Source organism: Podarcis pityusensis (genome assembly GCF_964106645.2).
Source record: "Podarcis pityusensis genome assembly, chromosome: 5".
NCBI classification, from domain to species: Eukaryota; Metazoa; Chordata; class Lepidosauria; order Squamata; family Lacertidae; genus Podarcis; species Podarcis pityusensis.
Genome location: NC_138032.1, coordinates 22,899,993 through 22,912,830, shown reverse-complemented (window position 1 = coordinate 22,912,830; position 12,838 = coordinate 22,899,993). Strand labels below are relative to the sequence as shown.

At 43.2% G+C, this 12,838-nt stretch overlaps 1 long non-coding RNA gene across 2 annotated transcripts; it reads left to right on the top strand.

Moving 5' to 3' along the window:
• The first annotated feature begins 469 nt into the window (after positions 1-469).
• LOC308477334 lies at positions 470-6,507 on the top strand. Of its 2 annotated transcripts, none has more exons than XR_013986498.1 (3): positions 470-1,234; positions 2,593-2,738; positions 6,181-6,507. It is a non-coding gene; the product is annotated as an uncharacterized lncRNA (long non-coding RNA). The 2 variants fall into 2 exon arrangements; XR_013986499.1 differs by having other exon boundaries at positions 6,146-6,507.
• Positions 6,508-12,838: the final 6,331 nt, after the last annotated feature.

Here is a 12,838-nt window from a genome sequence, read left to right as displayed (position 1 = left end):
AACCCCAGAGTTGGTCACAACTGGACCTAATGGTCAGGGGTCCCTTTACCTTTACCTTAAGGTGGAGATGTGGGGGCTGAGAAACTTAAGGCCACCCACAACATACATTTAAAGCACTACAATACCATTTTAAACAGGCAGGGCTTTGCCCCGAGGATTATGGGAACTGTAGTTTGTTAAGGGTGCAGAGAGTTGTTAGGAGACCCCTATTCCCCTCTCAATTCCCAGAGTTGTTTAACAATCCATCCACACACACCCTGGGAATTCTGGGAATTCTAGCTTGGGGAGTGAGGGGACTGGGGTCTCCTAATAACTCTCAGCCCCCATAACAAATTGCCAGTTCCGAGAATTTGTGTGTGTCTGCAAAGCCAGGACTTTAAAGCAGTATCAAAGTTCTGTGTATGTATGATATGAATGTGGCCTAAATATAACCCCTCAATGCTCTTCCCAAGCCGCACACTCTCTCAAGCCTCACCATTCCAGCTTTGCACCTTCCTTGGGTGTTTCTGCCTGGGAGGAATGTATCCCGGAACTATGATAACCCCTTCTTACTTGTCTGGATGGGGGATAGAGTGTGAGGCTTGAGTTTGAAGAAACAAGCCTACTGTACAAAAGTAACATTCACACTCAATCCTCGGCCTGCTTGTGCCTCTGTCCACCACTGATATATGATTTTCAAGGCCAGCTCTGTTGCACAGTACTTAGATGTCTCAGTCTCTTATCAGCCACAGGGAAAGAGCAGATGTCTCAGTCTCTTATCAGCCACAGGGAAAGAGCAGCCCATGAAGACTTCCATTGGTCACAGCTCATGGCAAGAACACACCACAGTGAGAAAAGGCAACTGAGAGGCAACAAGATAGAAGTTTATAAGATTATGCGTGGGATGGAGGAAGTGGACAAGTCCTTTTCCTTCTCTCACAATGCAAGAACGCATGGACATCCAATGTTGGGAGATTCAGGACAGATAAAACAAATTAATTCTTCATTCTGTGCACAGTTAGACTGTGGAACTCACTCCCACAGGAGGCAGGGCAGGCCACCAACCTAGATGGCATTTAAGGAGGAGGAGGAGGAGGAGGAGGAGGAGGAGGAGGAGGAGAAGAAGAAGAAGAAGAAGAAGAGGAGGAGGAGGAGGAGTTTGGATTTGATATCCCGCTTTATCACTACCTGAAGGAGTCTCAAAGCGGCTAACATTCTCCTTTCCCTTCCTCCCCCACAACAAACACTCTGTGAGGTGAGTGGGGCTGAGAGACTTCAAAGAAGTGTGACTGGCCCAAGGTCACCCAGCAGCTGCATGTGGAGGAGCGGAGACGCGAACCCGGTTCCCCAGATTACGAGTCCACCGCTCTTAACCACTACACCACACTGGCTCTCGTATGAAGTAGTCAACTTCATGCAACTGCTGTCATCTCTAACCATTAGTTATGTCAGCTGGGCCTGATGGGAGTTTGAATCTAGCAATATCTGGAGGGCCGCAGGTTCCCCAGGGGAGATAAATTTGATTCACTTCACATTTGAAAGAGAATTTATTAAATTTGCATTTTGCAAAACAATATGAGAATCAAAACGCAGCCATCCTTAGAAATTCACACGTCTGTGAATTTTAGGGTGTCATTCCCCAACCAGTGTTTACAAAAATGCATATATTAGGGGGAATGTGCATTAAAAATGAATACAAAGTATTCATGTAGATAACATGCAAAATGCATTATAACAGGGGAACTGCTTGCAAAAATGTGTGCTTTAGTCAATACTGCATACAAAAATGTGCTTATTAGGAGGAATTTTATGATTTTTCTTGAGGGTTTTAAATATATATTTGCAAATTGCTGTAGAACTCTAGAGAACTTAAGATTGGGAAAATGAAAAAGGGAGCGAACAGAAATCTACAGATTGTTCCATCCCTATCCCAGTGTTAGAATTCATTTAATAAAATGAAGTGAGGAAACCACATTTGACATTTTCATCTGATATTAGATTGAGTGCTTCCGTTTCTTTTCAGGGAAAAATGAATGAATTTTCCTCCTTTGAAAATAAATGCTGAGCTGTACAACTTAGCGTTTGCTTTAAACATACGTTTATCTAGCAGCATTAAACTTCCTGTTAACTTGAAGTGCTCAAAACTGCAACTTACAATGACGTGCAGACTTTATCTAGGCCATATAGATAAGCAGGTTTTAAAACCAACAAGAAATGGCTTCCTTTAACCTACTTGGAAGGTTCAAGAATGCCAAGGAGAATGACATTTACAGTGCAGGGGAAAACTGTTCAGAAGTTACACCCACTTTACAATTTGTTTTATTTAGGCAAAGTTAAGTTGGTTGCAAGTTGTAGTCACCATCTGCTACATGTTAGACTTTGAGGAACACTGTGGGTTATCATAGCCACTCCTTAAAGGAGGGATGGGGAAACATTCTCAATTCAAGGGCTGCATTCTCTGTTGGGCAACATTCCAGGGACGGCATGCCAGTGAGTAGTGGGGCCAGTGGTAAAAGCAGGCTGTGTGTGGAGCAATGGATACAATCCTTAATCTTTGTACAGTAGGCTACATTCCAAACAGACACCTCTCCATATTTGTGTCTCTCCATCCAGGCAAGAGGCTTTAGCACAGGTGAAAGGTACATTCTAGTCAGTCAAAAGCACTCAAGGAGAATGCAAAGCTGGACTGGTTGAGTGTATAGCCTTGGTCGAGAGGAAGTGGCTTGGAGCTGGGACCTTGGCAGAATCCCAGGAACCAGGTATGTCTGTTGGTCTGCATTTGATTTGGCCCTGGTCTGAGGTTCCCCAGCACTGACTTAGAGGTAGGCTTCTAGCTTCCATAGAAGGAATCCTTCAGTAACACTAGGCATGGGGGATAAATTCAGTTCTGTTAGTATCTGAAGGCAAATCTATAAAACTTGCACTTTCTGAAAGCCCCCTTTCGAAATTTGCACTTCTCCAAAATTTGTGCTATGGTTTTCTGACCAAGCAATGTTTACAAAAAGACTTCCGGGGTGGCGCCATCGGCAATGGCGGACTCCCTCTGATCTGGAGGGACTAGCTCCACGTGAAACGGGTCTTTTCTGCTACGGCGAAGCGGGGACCCTTTCAAAAATCACAGGCGGATGAAGCCTGTGACCATGGGACTCGGCGGGCACCTTTAGCGCCCCCCCAACCCGCAAAGGAACCCACTAACGGGCTCCGGAGCGGAGAGGGGGAAGTGGCGCAGTGCTGAGAGTCAACTGCTTCTTCCGTGGAGCAAAGCCACACAGCCGTTGCCAGAGAGCGCTGCCTTTTTCCTGGGACAATTTGGCTTCTAAAATAATCACCCGTGAGTACTTAAATTTCGGACAATTGGACTTTAAATAAGGACTTGCGAGCAGAAAGGAAAATTGGACTTAAAAGCTTACTTCAATTTGGCACTGAAACGGGAAGGTCTAAACAGGAAGTCAGCCTTCCGTTTCTTTGTAGATAGATTAAAGCAAAGACATGGCAAACTAGAGCTCAGAAAATCGCTTGTAAAAGATTAACTTTCTTCATTTAAAATTGTTGAACCCCCTTCGGAAGCAGAAGAGGGGGGATTTTTTTCTGACTGTTTAAACCTGCAGAAGTGAGTATAAAGTAAAGTAACTTTCCACCGTCTTGATCCTGGAGCGGGGTGTCAGAACTGACGTTTTTTGAAGCTCATTGACCAGAGACAAACGTTTTTGACAGATAGCTAAAAGAAGAGAAATATAGTGATTCCATTGTTCCCCTTCGCATTTTAAAGGAACAAATATTGACAAAATATCTGAAAAAGGAAACTTTGTTGTTAGACTTGTCTTTAAAAGAAAGAACAAATAGAAGTTTTCCCCCTAGAGGGAGACTGTGAAACTGTAACCAATTCCGGGGAGCTTGCAGCTGTTGCAGATTACAATCGTGGGAATAGATTTCTGACCTTGCAGGACAATGTATTCAGAAGCTCTGTTGTGTGCTCTCTGTAAAACAAATGCCCTACTGGAACAGCTACATGAGAAGACGGACTTGATGACTGATGCGATCAGAAATTTTGAACAGGCAGTGGGAAATTATATGGAGCCCACCCAGGAATTAAATCAGGAGTGTGCCCTGACAGAACAGATGAGGGAAGAGGATGTTGCTGAATCTTGGGCGCCAGAGATGGAGGGAGCTGTGGCCCAGCAGGAACATGAGCTTTTGGATTTGACAAATGAACTTGGAAAAAGCCAGATTTGGAAAGATAAAGTTTGGTCTGGTTTGGAAATGGGGGGTTGGATAGACTCCCCTATGCAGGGATGTTTGGACTTTTCAAGTCTGGCAATGGGCCGTGAGATGTTTGGGGTTGTGGGGGCTCTTAATTTTGGAGGGACTTTGAAACATGTTCTGAAATACCACATGGAGTTTAGTGTGGACTATGGAAAAGGGGCTGATTTATCGAGAAGGGTCAAAAACATTGTTAAGCTGGAGTTCCCACGGGTGAAAGGAGCAGGAGACAAAGGAAAATACAGCTATAAATATGAAGAAGAGCCACGGAAGGGACATGGAAGGGACTTAAGGGCCTCGGATACAAGGTTACCAGGTTAATGCGCTAGACTGATGGGATAAAAAGGACTGACAAAACCCGGGACCAGGAGGAAGGGACACTGGATGAAGATTGGATTGTTTTTATTTCTTTTTTTATTACCAGGATTGTTTTATAAAATTGATGAATGTTAGAAAAATGTTGGAACGAAATTACTTGGCTTTAGCAAAAATGTTTAAAGAATTATGTAAGAATATTATGGTTATGAGAAGTTGGGAAAAATAAGATTTAAGTTTTAAGCTTTAAGGTTTTTTATAGTAAGATAAGATTAAAATAGATTAAGGTAATGTAATGACAGAATATTATGAAATATGGAAAGGATTTGCTGCGACAATTAACAACTAGGATACAAAAAAAGGGAGGAGGAGGAGGTCAAAGAAAGAAGGTAATGACAGTTGAGGATTTGAGAATGGTGGATTTGTTTTTGAGTGTTTGTGGTGTATTTTTGTTTTTTGAATTTGTATTGTTTGATGTGGTTTCTTTTTTCTTTGTTTTTTCTTTCTTTTTTTCTGCTTTGTTCTTTTTTGTAATTTTAAATTTTTTTTTCAATAAATATCATTTTTTTAAAAAATACAAAAAGGTATATATTAGGAGGTGAATGTACATAGAAATTTATATATTAGTGAAACTAACATATGAAACACATTATATTATGAGGAAATTGCTTGCAAAATTGTGTACAAACGTGTTTATTGGAAGGCATTTGCACTAAAATGCTGGTGAATTTTTGTGAGGATTCTTTTAAAAATGGCAAATTGCTGAAGAAATGTGAAGAAGTTAATTTAAGACTGGGGGAAAATGAGAAACTGAGAGAACCAAACTTGACAGTTCCTTCCTAAATAAAACCCAGGCCAAAGCGTCACAAAAGTTCCAATGACAGGTCCAATGCAGGATCTCAGTGAGGAGCATCTGATGGGGCTATACAGATGTGGACTTGATCACTGGAAACCCCATGTAAGAACAAGATACACATATTTTATATTAATATATATTGATATATTGCATGCATGCATTGCCATGTTGCCTATGGCACAGCCTCCAATAACACGGGGTGATTTAATTAACTCCTGAAAAGAAAAAAAGAAAAAAGGAAAGTTTTTAGTTGGATCTCTCACTTGGATGATGTAATTTTCTTGCTGGTTTTGAAACAACACAGAGTTCTTCAGACAAAAAGGGAAAGGAAAGAACACACACACACACAGTGCAAATCCACCATCACACAGACCATTGCCTAGAAGCATCACTAAAAAGTTAAAACTTTCCCCGGTATTTATTACAGTACCCATGAACTGAGGATAAGCTTTTACTGAGCTTAGTTCTCTTTAGTCTATTTATATAGACTGAGTCCACAAGGCCTTCAAGGGACATTGATGGGCACTTAGCACTCTAATATGTATATCTGTCTAATCTGGGGACTGAATCAATTACCCTCTACTACTTTGCATGGTGGGCAGTAAGAACGCAACAAGAGCCAGCCAGAGTCCTGTGCATCATATGAGCACTGATCCAGAGTATTATTTGCTTACATGTAAGATTGGGTATGTATTTTAGTTGTACATATTGTATTATGCATTTTATTTCATACAGACGCAGGTTTCATCGCATGTATATTGCAATTTCAGCTTGTTAAGAAATTGAACTGCATTCTTCTCATATTCATTCTTACAAGTCTGGCTGATGAAGAATTGATCAAGATTGGCTGATGAAGTATGGAACGAAACAGATTGGTTATCCGGAAACTCTGTTCCGGTGATATTTGGTGACAGATTATGTATATATTGAACTTTTGAATTATTCTTCCGCGACTGGTGAAGAAGATTTAGAGACTTTGGTTGTAATTTCTGATTATTTGCATTAGTCTATAAATAGTGTTTAGTGCCATTGTTATTGGCCATTATGTTGTCTTATATTGTTCAGCAGAGTCCTATGCAAGCAGAACCTGAGCACAACAGCCCACCTGTGATTCCCAGAAATTGCTATCCAGAAATGTTACAGTGGAGGCAGAACATACCCATCATGCCTAGTAGCTATTGATAGCCTTATTCTCCATGAATTTGTCTAATCCTCTTTTAAAGCCATCCAAGCTTGGTGGCCCTCAGTGGCTCCTGTGGGAACAAGCGCCACAGTTTTAACTATGTGGTGTGTGAAGATGTACTTTCTTTTCTCCAGAATCTTCCAACATTGGATGCCCATGAATTCTTGTGTTAGGAGAGAGAGAGAGCACCTTTCCAGAGAAAGTTCCATGGAAATCAAACGTGATGCACTTTGGGGTAAATGCAATTAGGAGTAAGCTGTAAATTGTGTTCTGCCCTCTCCTGGTCATGTAAAAAGGTAAAAAAAAAGGTGACTATGGGGTTGCACTGCTCATCTCACTTTCAGGCTGAGGGAGCCGGCCTATGTCCACAGACAGCTTTCTGGGTCATGTGGCCAGCAGGACTCAACCACTTCTGGCACAATGGAACACCGTGACAAAAACCAGAGTGCATGGAAATGCCATTTATCTTCCCGTTGCAGCGGTACCTATTTATCTACTTGCACTGGTGTGCTTTCGAACTGCTACATTGGCAGGAGCTGGGACAGAGCAATGGGAGCACACCCCGTCGCAGGGATTTGAACCGCTGGCCTTCTGATTGGCAAGACCAAGAGACTCAGTGTTTTAGACCACAGCACCACCAGTGCCCTCTTGGTCATGTGTGTTTGGCTCCATTTTGAGGAGAACCTGTGGCCTTCCAGATTCTGTTGGACTTCAATTCCCATCAGACCCAAACAATATGGCCAGGAGTCAGGGAAGATGGGAGTTGTAGCCGCTGATTCCTCCATCCCTGGAATAAGCATCGCAAATGGTCCTGACAAACCAAACAGCAGCACTTCCTTTCTTGCTGTGAATGCAGCTTCCTGAAATTAGACCAGAAAAAAGTAAATTGATCACGACTGTTGTGAAAGAAACATGTGTCCCTAGGGTGGGGCCCTGAGGAAGTGGAAAGTCTTGCAAAAGCCTTTTTTCTTGCTGTTCTGGTAAGATGCGATATTTTTAGCTTGCAGTTAAGGAAATCTGCTCTTCTTGTCTACTAAATAACTCTGCCACTCTTCACCTGTGCTGAACCCTTCACTTGGGTTACTTGGCAAACTGTAAACAACAACAAGCCATAAACAAAGGGAATATGGAAGAAAGAAGAGGAGACAAAGAAACAGGGCAGTATGAAATGACAACAGCAGGAGGGTGTGCGTGTGTGAAAAACCAACAGGATTTTATATTTTCAAATGTTTATTTTTCTGCAAACGAATAGTACAAAACACAATGCAGTTCGTTTAGCAAAATGCCTAATCCCAGACCGTTGGAAATGTTTTCCTAACTTTTTCCAGCAGGCAGAAGTTACATTTGCTTGATTCCTGATTTTGTAGAGTATAAAAAGGAGAGACAAACTGTCTTTGAATAAAATAAAAAAATTCCTTCCAGTAGAACCTTAGAGACCAACCAAGTTTGTCATTGGTATGAGCTTTCGTGTGCATGCACGCTTCTTCAGATACACTGAAACAGAAGTCACCAGCCCCTTATATATAGCGAGAGGGTGGGGAGGGGTATTACTCAGAAGGGTGGTGGGAATGGGTGATTGGCTGATAGCTGTTGACGACTATTAATGACTGCAATTGGTCTTACAGGAAAAAGCAATGGGTGAGATGGCTAAAAATAGCTTTATCATGTATAATGAGATAAGAATCCAATGTCTCTATTCAGACCAGGTCTCTCCATGGTTTTAAGTTTGGGAATAAGTTGCAATTCGGCAACTTCTCTTTCCAGTCTATTTCTGAAATTCTTTTGTAATAAGACAGCTACTTTGATATCTTATCTAGAATGTCCTGGGACATTGAAGAGTTCTCCTACTGGTTTCTCTGTCTTGTGATTCCTGATATCAGATTTATGTCCATTTATCCTTTGGTGTAGGGTCATAATGGACATAAATCTGATATCAGGAATCACAAGATTCCTACTGGAAGGAATTTTTTAAATTTTTGTTTTGACTACAGCAGACCAACACGGCTACCTACCTGTCTTTGAATAGATGGTGATTTCACTTCAGTGCTTAATGCTTCTTATTTGCCTTAAATATCCCTCTAACAGCACACTCATGCGGCGAGTGCTGACAGCAAGGGAGCCAAGACAGGGCCACTGAGAAACAAGAGGGAAGTATTAGTGAACCCTTGAAGACTGAACATGCTAAGAAGACAAAGAATGTTGAATGTGAGCTGGGGTGTGTGTGTGTCTGTGTGTAAAAAAAAGAGAGATGTGGATAGACTATAACATTTTGTCCGGTACAAATAAAAGGGCATTGCCTTGCAGATCTGGAAAAGGTTAAAACAATTCTTCTACCTACAATTGAACTCTGCATTCATGGCATCCTATACACTGGTGTTTTCACCTTCTCTTTAAATGAAAAACAGTGATTGTTTTATCCCAGCCTGCATCAGTAGTCTTCAGTTAGATGTCAATTAGCTTGGAGGAACCTTTAAGCACATACTCCCCTCCTCCCTTCAGCATTCAGTCTTTTCTTTAAGGGAAGAAAATGCATTGCATTAGAAAGACCAGAGAGCCGCTTTGTGAACTGAGCATCTCTTTCATGTGCTTGCAATAGAAGGTACATGAAATGTGGGAGGTTTGTATTTGGATCTCCCAACATTTCCCCCCCTCTTGCTTTACAGTGACTAGGAGTGAGGATGCTTTAATCAGAGCAACAGCTCAGAGGCATGGGCTGTTTGAACCTTTCACTCCATGCCACTTCCCTGATCTGAATACTGCTTCCTTCCTCCAATCAGAAGAGAGGAGGGGCCACAGTGGAATGCTGTACATCAGAAATGCCCTATGTAGGAGAACACAAGCTTTGTATGCAAAAGGTCGGGGCGTGGGTGGCGTCGTGGGTTACACCACAGAGCCTAGGACTTGCCAATCAGAAGGTCAGCAGTTCGAATCCCCGCGACGGGGTGAGCTCCCGTTGCTCGGTTCCTGCTCCTGCCCACCTAGCAGTTCGAAAGCACGTCAAAGTGCAAGTAGATAAATTGGTACCACTCCAGCAGGAAGGAAAACGGTGTTTCCGTGTGCTGCTCTGGTTCGCCAGAAGTGGCTTAGTCATGCTGGACACATGACCCGGAAGCTGTACACCGGCTCCCTCGGCCAATAAAGCGTGATGAGCGCCGCAACCCCAAAGTCGGTCACGACTGGACCTAATGGTCAGGGGTCCCTTTACCTTTACCTAAGCAAAAGGCCTGAGGTCCAGAGACTGGAATCTCCAGGAAGGGGCTGAGAACAACTGCAGTCTGAATTCCTGGAGAGCCACTGCTAGCTGAGAAATACTGTGTTGAATGGACCAATTCCACTGGCTCAGTATAAGCCACTTTCCTGTGCTCCTGGGACTGAATCCTGGTAGTGCTTGCAAGAAAGAAAGTATACACAAAAAGTATCAGGTGTTATAACAATAATTGAACAACAAACCAACAACACCAGAACTGGCTTATGAATATAAAGAACAATTTTACTGGAATAAATATATACCCTCCTAAACCAACTAGACAATGAGCAAACTAAAGTGCAATGTGCATAACATGTTGCAGATTTGCTTTGCCCGTGAAATCATTTACCAACACTTTGATTTCCCCCTAATAGCATTTTTTTTGTTGGGTGGGTGATTTAGATCTGGGAAACTGCATGTGGGGAAAGTGTTGAAACACTCCCACCCCCAGTACTGCTGCTCCAATCAAAATATAATTTACCAAAGAAAATGTAATAGGAGATTTTTTTATTTATGTATTGCCTTATAGCCCACCTTTTATCTCCAATGCGTTCAAGGTGGCCCACATGGTCCTCCTGTTCTTCCAACAGAAACCCTCTGAGGTAATTTAGACTGAGAAGCAATGACTGGCTCAAGGTCACCCAGTGACCTTGGGATTTAAGCCCTGTCTCCCAGGTCCTAGTCTGACACTTTGACCACTATATCACACTGCTGTATTTCCCATGCTACATCTGTTTTGGCCCTCACAGGACCACCTTTCTGTATCATGCATCGCCTCCTGTATGGAGGTTGTATATGGGGGGGGGGGGAAATAAAATATGAATAAAGGTCTCATGCTGGGCTTTCATGTTGTCTTTTCCGGATAAATTGGCTTCCAAGAAAAACAAGCTATATGTGATGGTTAATTAACGGCAGTATCCTATAGGCCAGGTGTGGGCAACGTGAAGCCCAACGTGTGACCCACGTCTACTCAGAAGTAAGTCCGACTGTATTCACTGAGCCTTAGTCACAGGTAAGTAAGTTCAGTATTTCCGAATTTGCACTGGCCTGCCCTTTACCCGCAAGCACAACTCCTGAGATCGGCTGCCTTCTGATAATAGCAGCCTTGCAATCCTCTGCCAGAAAGGAGATGGCTATCAGCTCAAGAGCCTGAAGTGACGAGAAATCATGTTAACATCTCTGCTCATCAGATTTTGCTGTCTGCCTTTCGTTTCCTCTGCCACACAAAGCTTCCTCAAAGTCATTCATAAGCGACACTAGCGCACGGTGAAACAAGCGTGCATTTCATGCACACCGAAAGCCATTTAGCACATCCTGTGATTTCCACTTAGTGCAGAAATAGTTGGGATTGGAAAACTTGCTCATTTATATAATTAACAATATATTTTATCAACCCTCAGTTTCCCACATCAGGGGCTTCACACACTATTCATGTTGCCGAAAAAGAATCCCTTTAAAGTGAATGAAATGAAATAAGATGCAAAGAGGCATTGATCTGCTTCGCTTCTTTAGTACCAAAAGAAGAGAAATAAAAACGCAGTGGGTTTTATGTTTGCTGTGCCATTTAAGCAGCTGATAAAAGACAGCACAAAATTAACAGGCTAGAAGACAAAGCATGACCTTAACACTATTCTTACAAAACACACTAACACACGAGAAAATTAGGTCACACACATATACACATATCTAGGCTATGTAGGTATACTAAGATACTACGATTTCTAAAATGTAAAGTATGGACACAATTTGCTATGGAGGGAGTAAAGAACCTTAGGCCTGAGGACCTCTAGGCTGCTCTATATGTGTCAGGGGCTGGACTGAGAAGGAATGGTGAAGGCTGTACCCCTATCTCCTGAACCTTCCTGAGAACAGGAGGACAGTATAGATTTAGAACAATGGTTTGCAGAAGGTTACAGTTCAGAGGCTTCAGAGGGCAGAAGCTGGGAAATATTGGAAGAGGAACAGCAGGAAGAAGAAGCACCAGGAGAGAGGCAGCAGACAGTGTCTTTGGAAAGCATTCCTGACCCTTTTTCTTCTCCCAGAACCAGGCGTGCATTACGAGTAGTAGAGCAGAGAGGTAAGAGGCAGAAAGCTCAGATTAGCCAGCGCAGGGGTGACATAGAATAGGGACGACTTAGGGGGGTGGGACTTTACTTGGAGCAACACCATTGATGGATAGGGACTACAGTCTTTTGTCTCTCTGTAAATCCTGAATAAATTATGTGGCGCCTGCTCTTCTTGTTACCTGCTTTTTTGCCACCACCGAGGAAGGAAAAGGATTCCCTGAACCTTGACCATAGGACCCCTCAGGGCACCCCCCCACCTCATTGACCCTGCTCTGCTCCTTCCTTGAGTGCTTATACCTGGCTGGAAAGAGCTTCTCTTGGAGCGTTAATGCTGTGAACTCCTCCATCATAGGCTGAGGTTATAAAGGTAAAGGGTCCCCTGACCATTAGGTCCAGTCATGACCAACTCTGGGGTTGCGGCGCTCATCTCACTTTATTGGCCAAGGGAGCCAGCGTACAGCTTCTGGGTCATGTGGCCAGCATAACTAAGCTGCTTCTGGCGAATCAGAGCAGTGCACAGAAATGCCGTTTACCTTCCCGCCGGAGCGGTACCTATTTATCTACTTGCACTGGCGTGCTTTCGAACTGCTAGGTGGGCAGGAGCAGGGACCGAGCAACGGGAGCTCACCCCATCACGGGAATTCGAACCGCCGGCCTTCTGATCGGCAAGTCCTAGGCTCTGTGGTTTAACCCACAGCGCCACACGCTGAGGTTATATATTTGTGTAAATAAACCATATATCATAAACAGTGTCCTCCCCTTTTTTTAGGAAAAGTGGTGCTGTTATTCACCCTGAAGTTGTGACAATAAGTGCCACACTTTAAACCTTGGCAGTGGCGGGGGGGGGGGGGGAGGTGCCAATACTGCTTCACCTTGGGTTCCCCTGGAAAAAAAGCACTGATCATGAACATGCCAATCTCCACTGTGCCTCA